A 20,983-nucleotide genomic window follows, 5' to 3' on the forward strand; every position below is an offset into this window, starting at 1 on the left:
TTGAGGTGTGAAATTAAATTTTCACTATTCTGTGGTGAAATTAAATTTTCACTATTTTCTAATAGTGACAGCACAAACGTTGTCTTTCCACTCTGTGTTGCTCGCGAGACTATAGCTGTGAAGAGGGGTTTCATCATTGTGTAAGTGATCGCATGCGAATCTGGACCTTGTATTTATGTGTGGTCGCACGCAGATGAGAGAGGCAGGACTACCAATGATAAAGATATACAGCTGCTCAAGAGTGAACTTCGAACGATGAAAGAACCAACCACCCAAACACGACCTTCTGCCATGCAGAAGGTCTGTGCCACGTTTGGGTTGGCTGTGGTTTCATCTTTTTTCAATTAATCATTAACCTTAATTTTTTTTTGGAAAGTTACGTTTAGAAATGTAATAGATTAAAAAAATAATTAATTTCAGATTCTCAGCTTGCAGGTAGGATCAGAAGATGGAACCACCATACTACCCTGCATAGTTATGGGTAAAAATATATAAATTTAAACGTCAAAGTTCATAAAATGAAAGAAAATAATTAATTTCAGATTCTCAGCTTTCAACTTGGAGATAGGACCACCAGATGGAGTCAACATACAAACATACATAGCTATGGGTAAAATATGTTTAAGCATCAAAACACATTAAAGAACATCCTTAATTTCAGATTTTCAACTTGCAGAATGGGTCGATAGATGGCGCCACAATTTCGGGTCTTCCGATGTTTCTGTTGTCATGGCAATCTCTGGGCGTGAACTGTTGTGGCCCCAGGTTGCCGTATGCTAGTCATAGTCTACATCGTACACGTTTTTCCCGCCAAATCCTTTGTTTCAGATCTTGGGGAAGAAGACAGTATGTCTGCTGTTCGATTTTCAATTTTCTTGTGTGTGTGTGTGTGTGTGCACACGAACCCACAATTCATTGTGCACCCTCTGACGCTAGCATGAAAACCGGCACGGCAAAAACAGACGATTTCTACGGCAGCAACCCGACAAGAAATCACCGGTAAACTCATAGAGCCGAACTCGGTTTATATCCCCACAGCCAATCAGCACAGTGGTTCATTGGCCCCTCCAATCACAACAAATCTCGTATGCAAAATACAGAGCCGTTGACGTCACACTCACACACTCTTAACTATAACATGTACATTTACACATATTCTTATAACTGAAGTGGTAGCTGTGGGGATAAGCACCAAACCGCCAGTAATGATGACGTGGGTTTGAGCTTTGGGTAAATCAAAAAAAAATGATATTTATTAAATGAAGTTGAAAAATAAGGGGTGCCATCTAGCAAGCAAAATAAGAACTAAAAATATTTTTTCTTCCCAACTCGACAACTAAGCCTCGATTCAACAGCTAAGCCTAAACCTTGACTCACCTCCCTGCACACGTTTGAAATCAAGATGGCAAAACAAACAACCTCAGTGGCAGCACGAACGAAAATTGAAGCCAAAATTCATAAAACCGTACTCAGTTAGAACCCCCTTAACTACTGAATATATTTTTATTATTATTTTTTTTTAGGTCCTGGCCACTGAAATCTCAGGCAATTATGTGGCAGGAGCTGCCAGAGTAAAACTAAAACTACCAGGTTCCTGGTCTGCCTCCACGGGGCAAAGGTGGGGCAATGTTGGGCCTCAGTAGAGGTCCAGCGAATAAATGACTTGATGAATAACGGTACACGACACTACACATATACATTATCCATACACTTTGAAATCTCTGGCATTTCCAGCGAACTGGTGCACCCACAATGAAAACTACGTGGAGATGGGGGCAACAGCTTGTGCCGTCTCTCACTAAATACACCTTACACCTTACCTGATTCGGCGATGTGCGCTCCCAGGCCTTTGCCGATAATTTGATCCTCACCATTGCTACAGATAGCAGGGCCCAACTAGAGGAAAAGGCCAACTAGGCAATGTTGATATTCGGAAACTGGACCAGAACCCTGCCTGATGGTATCACCAACAAAGATGTCCTCCATCCTGATAAAAGGTAAGTTTGATATACGTAGGCCGCAACGTATAAAGGTCGGACCTACCACAATAAAACTAGTGACCCAGTTAAAATATTTAGGGGTTATATTTTGGTGTTTGGTATGTTGAGCGTCTAACGGTTCTTGGGATTTCTCCCATCTCCGCGTATATTCTCTGTATCGGTCAAGCCAGAGATTTAAAAGTGTGTGGGATATGTACTATGTAGTATGTTGTGCCAATTGTTCATCCGGCCTGTTAGCCGCCGGGCGCCTAGTGGGGCCCTACGTTACCAATACCAGCCACAGGGAGGCCCAGCCGGGTGTTACCAGTGATTGAAACAGTACTCTGGCAGGTCCTGCCACCTACTTTCCTGGGATTTCAATATCTAGAACCACAATAAATAAAATAAAAATTTTAGAAAAATAAATAGTCGTGAGGATGTTTTATTGCGAATTTGGGTTTTTGCTTTAGGAGCACTGTTTCAGTTTTATGCTGAAGGTCTTGATAAAGCCTAATTGGGTCGGGCAAGAACTTTGGTGTGGCTTAGAATTTTGATGTAGGGCTAATCGCTGTGTGAAATGACAGATTTGGGTGGGAAGACAAAAGGCTAGGGGGTGAAATAGGAAGCAGAGGGTTCGATAGGGAAGGTGACCCCCGTTTTTCAGTGGGCATGCCCATGCTTCACCAGAGGGAAATAGGGTTGGCAAGTGGGAAGGGAGCATGTATTGGGTTTTAAAGAAATCTCACAGGTGCGAGATTTGATAGCTAGATGGCACTCTAGTTCTGATGTCATTCCAGTTTTCATCATTTTCAGGAATGTCGTTGTGGCGCGTTTGTATCAAGTCAGAGATGGTTGGCCGCAGGATTCTTGCTTTGGTCTCTCCCAGAAGGAGTAGCCCTGCGCAGGCCTCTTGAGTTTCAAATGGCATGTTTATTTCTACATACTGAGATTTTATTCTTTTGCTCTTGCGTTGACTGTTCTGTGTCTCTCCTTTATTTTTACTTCGTCCATGACATTTGGTTTGTGATATATCTATTGGGTGTTATTGTCCTCCCGAGGATCAGGTTGCACTGAGATAACTGTTTTCCTTCTTGTATTGTGAAGTTAATTAGTACTGTGTACTCTTCCTGAGTGTCCAATAGTCGGGACTCTTGGTGGATTGGGTTATACTGAATTCTTACAATAAGACTTGCTCTTATATCTTCGTAGTTGTCGCAGTCATCCATGACGTGACTCCAAGTCTCATGTTCTCCACATGTACAATTCCTCTCTTCTATTATACCCATTGTGTTTAGTACATCTCTGAACTGGCCATGGCATGTTAATAAGTAGGTAGTGTTGAGGCCTGGGTATATCCATGCTGGTGCTTTTGGGTACATTTTTGTTACAAGGGGAAGAAATTTGTGGGTTATTGCTCCTTTGGTGGTTTCATTCCACCTTGTCTGCCAAATATGAGTTAGGTGTGCATAAATTCTTTTTTTGCTCCTGCTTCCAATCATTGGTAACATTGAGGGTTAAGCCGTTAGTTGTGGTTGGTATTGCCTTTTTGCAATAATACAGTAATCCAGTTCATACTATCTCTAGGTCAAGAGGCAGTGCAACAGCAATGACCTGAAGCGCTGCCATACAAGTTGTGTTGCTTGCCCTAGTGATGGTTAGTAGTATGTTCCTTTGTATTGCTTCTAATATTTTCCTATTTGTTGCTGTGTTGGTCTTCGTCATCCATACAGGTGAGCCGTAGATAATTGCTGGTATAAATAAGGCTTTATAATGTAAGGAGAGTGTCCTCTCGTTTAGTCCCCAGTTCTTTCGCGTTATTCTTAGTATGAGTCCTGTATATTTGCATATTTTCTTCCTGAGGTAATTTAAATAGGGTTTAAATGAGATTGCTATCTATAATTATCCCTAGGTACTTTATCTGGTTGGTTAGTCTGACAGTAGTACCTTCTATTTTGATTTGTGGCAGCTTGTTTAATTTACGCTTTCCTCTAAGAAGGACGGAGCTGATCTTTTCCGGTGTTATTTTTAGATTGTTTATTTTGGCCTACTCCTGTAGGGTTTGCAGTGCTTTGTTTGCTTGCTTTTCCAGATTTGCTCTTGAGTCCGCTGCTGTGTATAAGATCAAATCATCAGCAAAGGCCTGTGCCTCCACATCGCCCAAGTCCTTGCAGAGAAAGTCATTTAGAAAGTTATACTGAATGGTAATCTTTCCTTTAAACACCATCTAACATATCAGAACCAAAATTAAAAGCTACTCAGGATAGGTAACTAGGATCGCAATGCGGGACTTGGGGTTAAACCAACGCACCTTGTCATTGATTTATAAAACAACCTTTCTACCGATTAACACTTAGGCCTCAGCGATATGGTTTCCCAAAACAGCAACTGTAGTAAACCGACGCATCCATGATACAACACAAACAACAATCCTACTGACAGTTACACGTGCTTGTAGAACTACCAATACCCACACACTGCAGTTCTTGCCCGGGGCTCTCTCCCTTGATTTAGAGATCACTCGCAGGGGAATAAACTACCACATAGAAAAAGGAATACCCTGTACATACAATGCAACAACACCTGATGAAATTTTGGCAGTAGCACTGGGCCAACTAAAACAAGGGAAATATCACCAGGATATTCGTTTCGAACATCGACAGGATGTACCCCAGTCCCCCAACTTAATTTCAATCCAGCGTGTACACTACCTATTTACTGACTGAACACGGTGCCTTTAAAGCCAAGCTAACAGCACTGGGAATTGAGGAGGATCCGCGCTTCACGTGTGCGGAGCAGGAGTGCTGGGTTTCTTTGTTGTTTTGTTTTTAGGAGCTTTAGCTTTTTCCTCTTGTATACTGATGACCTTCTTCCATTGACTGGAAATTCTATTCATAGTTTTGCCGATGATAGCACATTGCATTCCACTTTCATTTTGACAAACCTTGTCCTGCTTAATCAGCTTCAACTTCTAACACCTGCTACCAAATCCTTAAATGCCGATCTCCAGGTAATTCCCCATTTGGGCAAAGACAACTTAGTTGATTTAAATTCTTCTAATACTTAATCTTATCTTATATCTCACAATACGATTCTTCTGATCCTATGCTTATCTTTGGTGGCACTCCGATTTTTAGGCAAAATGATATATCTATTTTGGGGATTATCCTGACTCCTAATCTTTCTTGGCACAAGCACATTACAAATATTGCTTCCTCTGCATGTAAAAAACTTGATTTTCTCTTTCGCCCTCGATGTTACTTTTCTTCCAAACAATTGTTCACTCTTTACAAATCGCAAATCCACCCTACCATGGAATATTGTTCCCACATCTGGGGTGGAGTCCCAAAAACCTCTTCCATGCTTCTAGATTCCATTCAGAAGAGGGCAGTTAGGTTAATTAATGTCTCCCCACTCTCTGTCTGTGTAGTTAGGTTAATTAGAGTCTCTCTGTCTCATAGGTGTACTGTTTCTGCTGCATGCCTTTTCTACAGATACTTCCATGGGCACTGTTCTTCTGAATTGGCTTCTATAATTACCGCTCTCTCTCTATCTCTTCAAAAACAGTCTAAATACGTGCTGCTACCAGCCAACATCCATTTACTGTCCAACTTCAAACTCACAAAACCAACTTTTCATCTTCCTCATTTATTCATTCTACTGCCGTTTTCTGGAACAAAATTTCTTCATATGTATTTCCTGAAAATTACAGTCTACAGAAGTTCAAGTCCAGTGTCAACAAATAACTTCTTTCATCTTCTCAACCTCCAACCCAAACACGGTACTAAGTACTATAGGTTCTAATAAATCTCGTGTTTCGGGTTTACATAAAAAAATGAAAATCAGAAATCATTTGCAGATACAGTGGATTCAGATATTAAAACGTTTTTAGTCACACACACACACATAGGCTTTGCATTTTTAAAACTTTTTCTTGATTTGAATCCATCAGAAATCATATTCATGTCTTCAACATATATAGAGTTTTTATGTTCACTTCAAAGAAGAAATGTCCCCCCCTCCCCAAATTAGTTTGATAACTCCCAAAAGCGATTTTCACTACTTCTCTTCCCGAACTGAAATGGTCAGCTAAGTTAACTTGAGGTTCATGGCATGTACAGCCATATATAGTGTCAGAAAAAAATGTACATGAAATTTCATAAATTTTACAAATAAATGCACTAACTCATATGTACTCCCAAAATCATTTTTATTCCTGACCTGTCAGCCCAAGGCAGAAAAAGATGTAAATCAATCACAGTGCTTAATTTGTTTTTAAAAACTGCCCAATCGGTGTTCGTGTTCAAAGTTCAGTTTGGGATCGAACTCTCCTAATCGCTATAGTTACAAACAAGGAGACACTTTGTCTATTCCTTACACAGACTAAAACGAAACTGTCAGCAAATAAAATTTATCTGTTAAATATTAGAGTTTTACATAATCCAGAGCGATAGTTTCAGCGTCATTCGTGATAGTAGTTATTTCCGAATTTGAAAAGGATCAGTTCCAAAGTCACAGCTTCGAGAACTGATTCATATTTTCAGGAATCTGGGAGGGTTTAAAAAGCCATATTTCTCTATTTGTGTGTGGAGTTAAAGATGTCTATGTGATTACTGTGTTAAATAGTTAAAATAGACCTCCGTGTTTGTTTCCAATATAAACCAGCATGTTTTTAAATGAAAACTCAGGCGAAAAATAAAAATATACCCATTTGGTGTTTAATTTAACGAAAAATGTCAATTTTAATTCAGATTACAGAAGAGAAAATGCATTATTATGTATAATAAAATTATACGTAACATGGGAATAGGTCAAATTTTTATTTAGATAATATCAGCATAATGTACTTTTCCCATATAGACTGCATTGTGGATCTATCATAAAATTTTATTCACATGTCTTGATGATAAAAACGGGTAATTTCGTTCTATTCAAGCAGACCGGAAACGAGCTTGAATGCCTCGGATCTTCAAAGCTCCATTCTTCTTGAGCGGATATCAGTGAAACTAGTAGAAACGGTGTGTTCAGGGTTGTTTTCACTAGTGACATTCAAGTGAACAAGGGCGTATTAAGAAGAAACTGCATTCTTTCTGTCGGTTGAAGTTGTATGTGTGTTGTGCTTTCATCCAGCTAAGTGGAAAAAATGTGTTTTCTTGTTTGCTTCACAATGTGTAGTCTTGTAATAAGTTGACATGGAGATGAATATATTTCCAGTGAATAATTCGAAAATCTTGAAATTTGTGTGAATTATCGTTTTGTGTGTTTGTGCTTTGCGAAGCAACTGTACTATTCTGCTTCCACAGTGGAGTAGTCCTGGTGAGTTTTTTGATTCAGTTTTACTGCACGATTCAAAAACAAAAGTTTAGTGACTATAACCCTTATTAAGTTGTTAAATAATTTTTGGCTTTTGTAAATGTTATCAGCACCTATGTTTACTAAGAGTAAGCTTAAGTAGATTTTATATTCAATTTTAAACTTTTAACTTTAGGAATTTTTACAATTAAGTTGATCTGGAGATTGCGAAAACACACAGACTTGCGCGCTCGTGCTTTACAAATACAGTGGAATCATACATGAAAATGATTTCAATCTCACACACACACACAGAAGAGCACAATATTTTTTTTTAATATATAAACTGTTGATGTAATTTGCTGGCCTGTAAAGAAGCAGATGTCACCATTAATATTGGTAATTTTAAGTTTTCAGGAAAAGAAAAACATTGTTATTTGGTGGTCACTTAAAGAAACACATGTCAGTTTTGTCTACAAAGTTTAATTGTTTGACAAAACTAAATGGGTAATCGTAACATGTGTGTTTTTCGTTTGTTTTTGGAAATTTAAGTAGTCAAAAACCACACTTGATAATGCTAAAATATACAGTTTTATTCTTGAGGTAACATCGAAAATAACCTCAAATCTAACCTTTTTAACACTGATAATTTTCTCTTTGACTCAGTTAAACAAACATACTTGATGTCGCTTAATATACACTTTTATTGTTGTTGTGACAGCTAAAACGTCGAAATTAAAGTTGGTAGTTTTCTCACTAATATCTTGTGGTAACAACTAAAATGGCAAAATTAAAATTTTAAAGTAAAACTAAATGCATTCACTGAGAAATAGTTTTGTGAAAAATGAACACAAACAGACTTGGAAAAAACAAAACATATTTCATTTCAAAGCAAAGAAATAAATATCAGGTTATATTTTCAACCAGTCAGAAATCGTTTGCAGATACCCTGGATAGAGTTATTAAAACATTTTAGTCACACACACATAGGCCTTGCACTTTTAAAACTTTTTGTCGATTTGAATCCATCAGAAATCGTATTCATATCTTGAACAGTGTTTATGTTCACTTCAAACAAGAAATGTCCCTCTCCTCAAATAGATTGGTACCTCCCAAAAGCGATTTTAGCAACTTCTTTTTCCGAATGGAAATGGTCGGCTTAGTTATCTGGATTTCGTAGTCTGTCTAGCCATGTTTTGTAATGATGAAATCTGATGATTTTCAAAAATAATCAGTGAAAATAAACAAGAAAAAAGAATTTGCATTATATCATTTCAATGTATAAACTACTTCTGTTTCCCAAAAAATTTCTGCTCTGCTCTGCAAATATCTCTTCAGATGACATAAATTCATATTCTGATAAAAATGGCTGACTGAGCTAGCCATGTGGGTAAAGTGCTTGCCTAACAACCCAAAGGTTGCAGGTTTGAATCCCGCCTTGGGCTTGGATCAAAGTACTAAAAAAACCTTAGGTGGTGCATTATGGCCACAGAAGCTGATGCGTTAACAACTACCAAAAAAAAAAAAACTGATAAAAATGAAAATAATCTTTGGTGTGGTTCTTTCAGAAAAAAAGCGTACCATTTTTTTACAATTTTTTTTTTCTGTGTGATTTTTTAGTATTAAAGAGAAAAATAACCTTTTAACAACCGCTTAATTTTAAATTATAAACAGCTTAATCTTAAAATTTTAAATGTTACACACCAGCATATACAGAGGTTACAAAAAATTACAATCACTGCAGATAAACTAGATAAGATTTCAAGGCGGCGCATAGGTTTAATTTTCAGCTTTTCAAGAACAGTTAATAACATTTTAACGACTGTTAAGTTTTACTTTGGAATAGATTTTACAAAACACCATTGCAGATAAAACTGAAAAAACCTTCAAGGAAACACACACATTTAATTTTCAGCTTTTCAAGACCTTGGGAAGAAAAAACTTTAAGAATACAGATTTTATTTTCAGGTCTCAATAGCGGATGGATACATCAGTTTATTTTCAGGTCTCAGCAACAGATGGAAATAGCAAGGAATTTCATCAAGGGTTTTCATACCGCATGGCTTTTTATCCCGCATACAAGATTATGCATCTGTGTTGCAGACGCAAGGTGGGTAGCGGTGGGGAGGGTAGGGGATGTGTGGAGGATGGCATCCTCCCCACAGCATAAGAATCTCCAAAATATACCTCCCAAATTAACACCCACAATGCATTGCCACAAAATTAACGTTAAAATTATCCACAAAAATCCACTATGTCACAATCAATACATTAAAAGACTACATCTAATTCAAATCTAACAGGGGAACATGCACTGTCGCGAGGAAAGATCACCACACATGATGGAGACCAACCCCGGTTTGTGCTGTGACCCCAAAAAAAAATCAGAAAATTAAATTCTGAATTTACAACTGACGCTATCTACTGAGAGGAACACAAACTAACACCAGAAATTATAAACCAATTTTTTTACTCCTATGGTCAAGTAAAAGTGTGTGCTGAGAAGCATTTGGTTAGTATCACCTCCTGATACTACTACTACTAATAATAATACTACTGTACTGCTCTACGTGGAATAATATTATTAGTGGTGTTCCTCAGTGTTCGGTGTTGGGCTCGCTGTTGTTTTTTATATTTATCAATGATGAAGGTATATCAAGCTTAATGTCAAAGTTTGCAGTTGATACAAAGGTTGGCAGGGTTGTTAGTAACAGTAATGACAGTATGCTTGTGTGCAACAGGATAAAAGTTGTGTAGATTGTCCTTAGAAGTGGCAACTGAAATTTAGCATTAACAAATGCAAAATAGTGCATATGGGTATATGCACTATTTTGCACTATATGCACAGTAACCCCAGAGAAATGTACCAACTATGTGGTGTTACACTCAGGGTAGTGAAGAATGAAAGAGACCTGGGGATAATTGTGCAATCAGATATGAAGTTTTCTAAGCTGTGCAGAGAGGCTGCCAGAGCAAGTCATGGGGTCAATGATATACAGCAATTTTGCTACCAGGGATAAGAAGGTGATTATACCCTTGTATAAGGCAATGTACTTTGCCCAGCACCTTGAGTACTGTGTACAGGTCTGGAAGCCTCATTTTGATGGATGTAGAGTTACTAGAATGAGTGCAGAGAAGGGCAACAAGACTAATGAAGGCAAAGGGTAGCTCTTATGAAGAAATACTTAATTTCTGCAAATTGCAGCTTCAGGTGACTAGGCACCTGCGAGGCAATCTGATTGAGTTGTATAAGGCCTCTTCTTCCTCTTTTTCAAATTACAAACCTGAGGGGGCATAGATTCAAACTGAGGAAAGACAGTTGTAGAATAGATGTGCAAAATAGACAAACATTTGGAATGAATGGATCAGTGAAATGGGACAGGTTTCTTTTTTTTTTTTTTTGGCTGATGCAGTAGTATAAGCCTGCTTTCTTGCATCATGTGCAACTACTAATGCTAATGCTAATATACCGTCTGTAAATTGCGTGTTTTCTGTAGTCGATTTTCTGTTTTGTTGGACGAAAAACCGAGTTTCCGTTAGAAAAATAATGCTACCATCGCCTGAGGCTCACTAACTCAGACAGGTTGTGAAAATGGCTCATAAAAATTCTTCTCATCACCAACGGGCCTGGTATTATCCACCTTGTCTCTACCAACTGTCAACCCATGAGGGCTCCATTATTTCTGTAATTATTGAGAAAACATTGTTAGCACATGTCAGAGCTTGAGTGCTAGTCTCTTTACCTCTCAAGCTCTTCCGCTGGAAGAATCCTCTAATTTTCATTACTCATTTTTGCAACGCACAATTTCCCTTTTTGGAAATATGAGTAAATTGAATAATGCTTTAATGCTTTCCACAAATTAGCCTATTCCATCCGCTAGAAAAAAACAAACTAGCATAGTAATTTTTTTTTTTTTTTGCGACTGCGAGAAAGAAGTTCACGTGAATAATTAATTCACAGTCTTCTTTAAATGATAACCATTTCATAATTATTTCACTATTATGAAACTTCATTTTATGAAATATATTACAAGCAAAACTGGCAAATTACTCAAAAGATTACAATCGATGCAATCAATGTCGATCAGTATGATTACTGTGAAAGATAACATAATTATCTTTCTTCAATTGGATTACTTAACAAGAGACGATCTGAACTTGTGGACCACGCAGCATTATTGTACTCATTTTCACCGCTATGTGTGCGTGTAAGTGTGTGTGTGTGTGCGCGCGCGCACACATACACACACACACACACACACACACACACACACACACACACACACACACACAACCTTTCACGATATTCTCTGTCTGACTCACTACAGTATAGCTGTAAAAATGGGTTGAAATGCAGTCCACCAAAGTACAGCAATTTATCACTTCCCCATATTCTAATAATGGGGTCACGCTCGTGCAGCGTTCATGCTGGCAGTAAACTCCTTTGACCTCGATACTTGCCATTTTATTGGTTACTCTGTTTTGGGTGTCTGCCAGGAGCGAGATGCTATTGTCTCATTGTTGGCCGGAAACATATTCGATCTTGTATATATTTTCCTTTCATTCTTTTCTTTTTTTAAACCAACGTATATATTTCCAAAATATATGGAACCCTCGATATATTCTGGAAATATATATGTGGAGTCAAATATATGCGATAATATATTTGTCAGTGTGGTATGAAATTTGTTTTTAGTTTATTCAAAAGCGATCTGTTCCTGTGTTCTCTTTTCCTGAAAAGATTAGAGTCTAAAAAATCGTCAGACGGATGACGAGAGTTTTTTTTTTTTTTTTTTTTTTCACAAATCAACTAAGGCGCAGTCACAATGCATGCGATTTCAGGCGAATTTTTTCTTTGAGCGTAGTCTCTTGATACCACGCGAACTTGAGCCGGTAGCAGATGCTGTTTTAGTATCTTTTTGTTATTCTCCACTTACTTATTTGCCATGAACTGGCAGCTCTTTACGAGCATACAAAAAGAAAAACGATAGAGAAACGTTTATTGAATCGAAATTTTATCAAACCATGAAAAATTGATCAATGAATTACCGCCAAATGCATAGGTTCCTCACACTGTTTATACCAAATTCCGTTAGTTCTCTAGATATAAGACTATGTGGTCGGCCGTATATACATTTATACAATAGTTGTGATCCGTTCAGCCATGTTTATTTTTTTCTAAATTGTAATTTTTTTGGAGTGTAATTGGTTTTTACCATACTGAAGCTAGGGACGGACACAAACTGCAATTCTGACTGCATTTTTTCAGGAATTCCAAGTTCTAGGATGAGTGAATAAAGCAACAAGTTAGCAGAGCATAAAGACCGACCATACCAATTTTATATAAAGAACAATTTTAATATGGCGCACGCACACACACACACACATATATATATATATATATATATATATATATATATATATATATATATATATATATAGACAGGGTGTTTCAGTTAAACGTTTCAGAACTTCTAAGAGGGGTAGGGTACATCCTGACAACTCGAAATCATATAGCAATGTGGGGTCGGAAATGCTTTCCTGACGCGGTGTTGTACACAGAAGCACCATAAAGAAAAGAGACCGTAAGTGAGAAATCGTTTTAATAATACATGAAAAGAAGCAAAACGTACATGGATTAAAGTAAGTGTTCGAAGTTTCTTCCACGGGCTACAATGCACGCCTCACATCTCCGACGCATGGACATCCGAACATTCTGGAATACTCCAGGCGAATTTCGAATTTCTTCGGCAGCTACTGCGATTCTTGCAACCAGCTCCTCAGCATTGTCAACAGGGGTGTCATAAACTAGCGATTTCATATGACCCCAGAAATAAAAATCAAGACATGATAGGTCGGGTGACCGAGCAGGCCAACGCACGGGACCACCACGTCCTATCCACTGTTGACCAAATGTGACATCCAGATAGTTACGAACATCTCCGCTATAATGGGCAGGGGCTCCATCGTGTTGGAACCACATTGTCTGTTGCGTCGATGCAGAGATCTGTTCATCTCTCAAAAGTTGTGGCAATACTTGCTGCAGAAAGATCAAGTAGATAGGTACGGTTACACGACACGGTAACAGGTAAGGTCCGATGAGGTGATCTCCCATAATACCGGCCCATACATTGACCAAAAATCGAACCTGTGCTGCACGACGTCGTATTGCATCCGGGTTCTCGACCGCCCAGATATGGTCGTTATGCGTGTTGAAAATTCCTTCCCTTGTGAAGGATGCCTCATCGGAAAACAACACTTCAGCAGGAAAAAGGGGATTTGTAGCACATTTTCCAAGGTACCACTGTGCGAAAGCAATACGAGGTGCATAATCCTCCGGTTGCTGTGTCTGGACACGCTGCACGTGAAACGGATGCATGTCTTGTTCTCGGAGAATCCTCCAGGCGCTGCAATGGGAAACCCCGACTGCGTTTGCTAGACTTCGTGTACTCGTTCTTGGATTCCCCTGTACATGCTGCAGCACATTCTGTTTGACGGCTGGAGTCCGTGCTGTTCTTACCCTGTCCCTGTCAGCTCTTTCAAATGAACCTCTCTCAGCTAACCTCTGGTGCAGTCTTGCAAAGAAATTATGACTGGGAATACGCCTCGTCGGATATCGTTCCGCGTACAAACGCTGTGCGGCTGGCCCACTACAATTTGCAGCCCCGTACGCCAAATGCATATCGGCTAACTCTGCGTTCGTGTAATCATCCATCCTACTAACTTGGCGTTCTTGTTCAAGAAATTCGAAATTCGCCTGAAGTATTCCAGAATGTTCGGATGTCCATGCGTCGGAGATGAGAGGCGTGCATTGTAGCCCGTGGAAGAAACTTCGAACACTTACTTTAATCCATGTACCTTTTGCTTCTTTTCATGTATTATTAAAACGATTTCTCACTTACGGTCTCTTTTCTTTATGGTGCTTCTGTGTACAACACCGCTTCAGGAAAGCATTTCCGACCCCACATTGCTATATGATTTAGAGTTGTCAGGATGTACCCTACCCCTCTTAAAAGTTCTGAAACGTTTAACTGAAACACCCTGTATACAGCAGACTCATGCTGACAGTAAACTCCTTTGACCTCGATACTTGCCATTTTATTGGTTACTCTGTTTTGGGTGTCTGCCAGAAGCGAGATGCTATTGTCTCATTGTTGGCCGGGATCGGATTTACCGGGACACTTCAAGACTCCAAATTAAAAAAAAAAAAAAAAAAAATCAACCAGAAATAAAATTCAAATAATAACTCGAATATGATTAAACATATTTTGCAAGTCGTAAATAAGAGACGAGAAGCGGCGTTATAAGTCGTCATTGGCAGATCGTGTACCTATTATCTTGCAAACCCCGCTGTCTTCACGTCCGCCGCTCAAAAAAAAAAATAAATAAAAGAGAGACCAAATATTTAGCTTGTTTTAGTGCGTCGCGTCGCATCGATTGTTGTGTTCAATCAGCACAACAAAAGGCAAATTTTGTTTCGTTATTTATATCGGGGATATACAAATTATTATTATTTATTTTTTATTTTAATTTTTTTTTTGTTCAGAAATCGCAAAAATTATGGGCAAACGCAAGAGTTGCAATTAAACAAAAACTGAAAATTATTCAAAAGTTCAAAAACGATGCATCGTTAATCTCTAATGAACCATTATAATGTTGGTGACCAAACCATACGCGGCACTGTAAAAAATAAAGGGAAGCTATTCGATTTAAAATCGACATCGTAAAAAATAAAGGGAAGATTTAAAATCGACATCTGAACGGCCACAGTTCAGATGTCGCATAACTGTGGATTATTTGCATAACTGTGGCCGTTCTACTGAACGGCCACAGTTATGCAAATGGGCTGTTTCGTTGGAATTTGTGGTTGTAACTTTTAGAAATGGTGTTGGTCCTTAAGTTTTGCACACCAATGTATGTACCGGGTAGATATAAAATAAGTTTCCCTATTCAGGAGACCCTAGTGTCAAAACGGTTAGAGATAGCGTTGTGAAATTCGAGGCATATGTCACTTAGAGTACGGAGAAGCGATTTTTATAAGAAAAAAAAAAAAAAAAAATAGGTCAAATTTCCACCACCAGGGTAGGAATTGGCAATGTAAACATGAGATGGAATATTTAACTTAGGATTAGATTTAAATATCAGAATTCTGATACCTACTGATATTGTTCTATGCGCGTTCCCTCACTAGAGATGACTTCTGAAAAGGGAGGACTGCGTGCGACACAGTTTCGCCTAGCATCTCATTGGGGATGTTGGCTACATGCTGTCTAATGCTTGCTTTAAAATCGACAAGTGTCCGTATGCCACCACGGTAAACTCTGTCTTTCACGTATCCAGCCATTAATCACAGGGAATGAGATCTGCTGATCGGGGTGACCAGAACTGCGGAAAGTCTCTAGAAATGATGCGATCATTTCCGAATGTTGAACGGAGCAGTTCCTTCACTTGTCGAACAACATGGAGAGGGGCACTATCTTCCATCAACACTACGGTCTCCAAGTATTGCCTTTCTTGCAGAGCGGGAATACATTTTAATGTGATCTCTTAAAACAGTGTGCAGTGCCAAGCACTAGTTACCGTACACCTTCGGGGCCATGAGGTGTATACTCTTCAAAGAAAAATTAGCATTAGTAGAAGCATACAATGCAAGAAAGCAAGCATATGCAGCATCAGCCAGAAAAAAAAAAAAAAAACTCTTCCGTTCGTTACAAATACCTGTCCAGCTCAGCCTTAAATTTATTTAGGCTATCAACTTCCACAACATAAGATGGAAGTGAATATTCCACCAACCAACTACGCGCTGGCTAAAGGCAAACTTCCGCACATCTATCCTACAACTGTCTTCCCACAATTTGAATTTATGCTCTCTCAGGTGATTATTCTCAGCAAGAGGAAGAATTCCATCAGCATTGAGCTCAAACCATTGAACGCTTTATACAACTCAATCAGATCACCTCGCAGGTGCCTATTCTCCAGACACTGTAATTTGCAACATTTAAGCCTTTCTTCGTAAGAGCAACCCTTTGTTCATTCACTGAGCTTGTTGCCCTTCTCTGTACTCGTTCAACAGCTCTGTATCCTTCTTAAAATGAAGTCTCCAAACCTGTATACAGTACTTAGGGTGTGTCCTGACATTGCCTTATACAAGGGGATAATCACCTCCTTAACCCTGCTAGAAAAATTCCTGTATATCATTAACAAGACACCATGAGGTACTCTTGCAGACCGTCTGCATTGCTCAGAAAATTTCATATCTGCCTGCACAGTTACCCCAAGTCTTTTTCATTCTCTACCACTGTCACTGTAGTACCAAAGAGTTCATACGTTCCTCTGGGGTTATTTCTTCCCATATACAGTGCTTTACATTTGTCAATGTTAAACTTCATTTCCCACCTCTCAGCCCATCTGCTCAACTTTTCTAGATCCTCTTGAGCAGCGTACTGTAATTACTGTCCTTAACAACTCTGCCAACCTTCGCTACTAACTTGAACGTCAAGCCTTATATACCATCATGTCTCATTTATAAATACAGAAAACTACAATGAACCATACACTGAACCCTGAGGGTCTCCGATAATAACATTAGTCCACGAAGAGCAGTGTCCATTGATTACCACTCTCTGTGTTCTCCCACTCAACCATCCCTTTATCCGTAGCAACAATTTGCCCCCAATGCCACACTGCTCCCATTTCCGCGCAGTCTTCCGTGTGCCACAGTATCGAAAGCCTTTCTAAGATCAGTTCCTTAACCAATCCCTCCATTAATTTCCCTGGAACAGAAGTTAAACTAATAGGCCTATAATTACTTGTGTCGCCCTTTGATCCTCCTTTGTGAATTGGGTTCACATTTGCACATCTCTAGTCAATGGGTACCTCCCTGTCCAGTCCAAGGAAGAATTCTCATAATTATGGCTAAGGGTTGGCTTTCTTCCTTTGGCTCCTTTAATATAACTGGATTGATCCCATCCACCCCGGGTGCCTTTTTTATGTTTATCTTCAACAATTTCTCTTTCAATTTCCTCTCAGTTATTACAAAATCATCTAGCTCACTGCCAGAGTTTAATTCACCTCTGGCCTTCCCCTCTCTGAATAACCCCTCATATGCAAAATACTCATTTAGTTTGTTAGCCACCTGACATGGATCATCAACAGTTGAACCATCAATATCCAGTGGACCAATCTGATTCATCCCTTTCCTTCTAGAGTTTACATATGTAAAGAACTCTTTGCTGTTTTTCTTTGCATCCTTTGCCAAAGATTTCTCATAATTTGCCTTTGCCTGCCTAACCTCCTTTGTGACTTGGTTACAGATCACCTTATATCTATAACAGGCTGAACTGTAACCAAGTCACAAAGGAGGTTTTAAATACTGTTAAAGGCGTAGTCGCCTTTACGAAATCAAAACCCCCTTCCCTTTACCCCTGATGGTAGTTACCTCTTTGAGTAAATCCCACTTGACCACACTGTGATCACTGCCACCTAGTGGTTCCTTTATCTGCAGATTCTTAATGCTTGAAGAATCACTACTGATAATCAGATGAAGAGTATTACTCCCTCTAGTTGCCTCGCGAATATGCTGATGGAGAAAACAAATCATCCACAAAAGCCTTGCTAGTGTGTGAGTGATCAACCCACAAATTCCAGTCAATACTGGGTTAATTAAAATCCCCCATTATAAGATTCTCCGATTTACTGGTCCACTGTATTTCCCTGTACAGTTTTTTTTTATTATACTCAACCAAGTTATTAGGCCTATAACACACTCCTACTCTCAATTTTGATCTCCCAGTGCTTAAGTCACACCAAACTGACTCGACAGTGCAATGTCCAGCGATGTCGACTGGCTGCCCTTCCTTGGATTTTATGTGTTTCTTCACTAATAGCATAACCTCTCCTCCATTCCTGTTCTGTCTATTCTACCTGTATACATTGTACTCTCCAAATTCCTGTCCTGCATTCCTTATATCAGTGTGACACCACATCTTTGATATCCCAACAATATCTGCCTTTGATGTTTTCACCAACACCTCAAATTCATCAAATTTATTTACCAAGCTCCTAGCACTGGTGTACACGCAAGTATACATGCATCTGTTCCTATTCTTAGCTACCCTAACACAACCCATGTGTTTACTTGTACCGCAATGACTCCCAGCAATCTCTGAATTCCACTGCATCTTGTTTTCCAGGTCGGCACTCATTCCAAAAGAAGCAGTGCAAGAATCACTTTCACTTCTAGCGGCGGCTACTGTTAATCTATTAGTCCGTGTATCCCCCAACCTAGCAGTTTTCCGACCCACCTAACACTGCCTGGATAGCATCATCAAATATTCTTGCACCCTTTCTATTTCAGTGTATCCCATCCCTATAAAAGCAGTCTCTCCTGTTAACAAGCAGAGACCAGCCCAGAGAAAAATTCTAACCCTTGAACAATCTCTCCAGGGCCGAATTGATCGACAAGGCTGTCATTATATACTCCCCCCCCCCTATCGTGTCTGGCAGAATTGCAGACACTTTCAAATTCAACCCGAATTCACGGCTTTTTTTAACAGTGACCTGTACTTTTTAAATAATTCCGCTGGTCTCCAACTCTTAACATCATTAGTGAGAACATGTACAATATCACCTTCTGTGCCCTTAAAAGATGATATCTGCTCTACACCGTCATCAACCTTTGCCCCTGGTAGACAAACCCTGGTCCAGTTACCCTTATCCTTTTTACACAATATGTTCCTCCTTTCCCTGACAATAGAATCACCAATTTTTTTTGTGACAATAGGATCACAAAAAATGGTTCGATTACAAACTCTGTTGTGAATCCAAACTATACTGTAATATGTGGACTTTTTCATGCACAGCAGATGGCGAGAAGTTCCTCATATTCGGCAGTTTCGTGCATTTACAGCAGCCCCATGAAGAGTCAAAAATGTGCCTCATCGGACCACCAGATCATTCTAGCTCATGTATATTCAAGTTCCATGCAAGCCAGAAATCGTGAAGAAAATTCTATTCGTTGTTGCTGATCACAATACTTTAATTCTTGCACTAAGTGGATCTCTCCTTGTGCTGGCATTTCTATTCTCGTCAGCTCCTTGTGCTGGCCTTTATATTCTCGTCAGGCTCCTTGTGCTGGCATTCTATTCTAGGCAGTTCCTTGTGCTTCTGGCTTTCCAACAGACTATGCAGAGATGTAGCTCTTTCCAATGAAGTTTGGACTTTGTCTGAAATTTAATTATATATATATATATATTTTATGTAATTTGGTTGTTTTCAGTTTGTTCATATCAATCTTTTTTGTCATGGCAGGTTTTTTCCCTTTCTGTACTTGGGCAAACAGGAGAGGGAGTATAGAAGAGTACTGCTAAATTATGTGTAACTGTCAGCGGGGTTGCGATTGGTTGGCTGGGACCGCTTTGTGTCCCAAACCACCATCTCCACGTCTTTGCCTACATTTCCATTTGTCTGATTTTTTTCTCAAATATGTAGTACTTTGTTATTTCTGCGTAATTTAATAGTGTTGCTTGCACATCCATTCACATAATGGAGTGCGACTTCTCTGACATTGGAAACTCAATCAAACAGCATATTGCTTCAGGTGTACTAACGTACCTTCCATCTAAGTATGTTTGAATCTCATAAAAGACCAAAACTACCATTGGTACCTTCCGTCTATAATTGTACAGATGCCGCATCATGCATTTATAAACGTATTTATGGAAGTACGTTACGCTGTTCACGGACCCAAACACTTCCAAATTAATGTGCGCATTGAATTTCTTCGACAACCATGGATTATAAGGTATAATCCACCTATTGTCCACATCATACTTCCCTACTTTAAGAGCAGGTCCATCTCTTCTCTTATGTAACCGTTATGTTGTTGTTGTTATTGTGTTTAAAGACACAAGGGCAACTGAGCCCAAATTGTGTCTATTCATCGTTTAATTGCCTGACCCTATCTTTATAGTTGTTAAATTATATACTTTTGTATAGGCCAATACATTTTAAGTATATTAAAAGTTCTTCAATATTTGCATTGTTTCCTAGGATATGAGATAAATCAGGTGATACGTTAAGCCTGGAAACTGATTGAAAAGTGTTTGACCAGAGAAAATGGCGGACCGTAAGCCGACTGTTACAGGATGAACACTGAGGTGGGATTTCTCCCAATAGCAAGTAGAGATGGGTATGATGCGTACGTCCAATTCTTAGACTTGCCAACACCACTTCCTCAAGTCTGTTTGGTCTGAAGCAAGAGAGCCACAGCTTTGGTTCTTGTTTTATTTGGTAAAGTTTGCTGTTAGTATTCCTTTTCCATATCTGTGACCAGTTGTCGTAACATGCTTTACGAATAACAGGTTTGTAATCAGTGTATGGAACTTGAGGATGTTGTGAGAGAGTGGGTTGAGGATGTTTAGCGGCAAAGTCTGCACTTTCATTTCCCGGAATGCCAGAATGGCCAGGGATCCAGCAAAAGTTGATTGACTGATTGGACGCACTACAGGAAAATAGTTGGGAATGAATTTCTTTCAGTGTAGGATGAGAAGAGGAGAAATTCTTCCTTATGGCATTGATAGCACTGAGGGAATCTATGTAAATTATTGCTGGTGAGATGCAAAGTTCAATAATCTTACTAAGTGCTAACTTGATGGCATAAAGTTCAGTAGTGAAGACACTGCATGATAAAGGTAGTGTGGTTGAAATTGTACATG

At 39.1% G+C, this 20,983-nt stretch overlaps 1 protein-coding gene across 2 annotated transcripts in view; it reads left to right on the forward strand.

Annotated features, from left to right (window-relative positions):
• Positions 1–20,983, forward strand: part of LOC150091118 (uncharacterized) — a 513,307-nt gene that overhangs the window by 309,321 nt on the left and 183,003 nt on the right. Inside the window, exon 1 of one of the 2 annotated variants that reach the window (XM_090382020.1) lies at positions 7,207–7,292. The exons of the other annotated variant lie outside the window; for it this stretch is intronic. The gene's annotated coding sequence lies outside the window, so the exon portion shown is untranslated. Of the gene's footprint in view, positions 1–7,206; positions 7,293–20,983 lie in introns of those variants that run through there. 2 annotated transcript variants of the gene reach the window in all.

Source organism: Mastigoproctus giganteus, chromosome 1, assembly GCF_048544385.1.
Source record: "Mastigoproctus giganteus isolate SK-2022 chromosome 1, ASM4854438v1, whole genome shotgun sequence".
NCBI lineage: Eukaryota > Metazoa > Arthropoda > Arachnida > Uropygi > Thelyphonidae > Mastigoproctus > Mastigoproctus giganteus.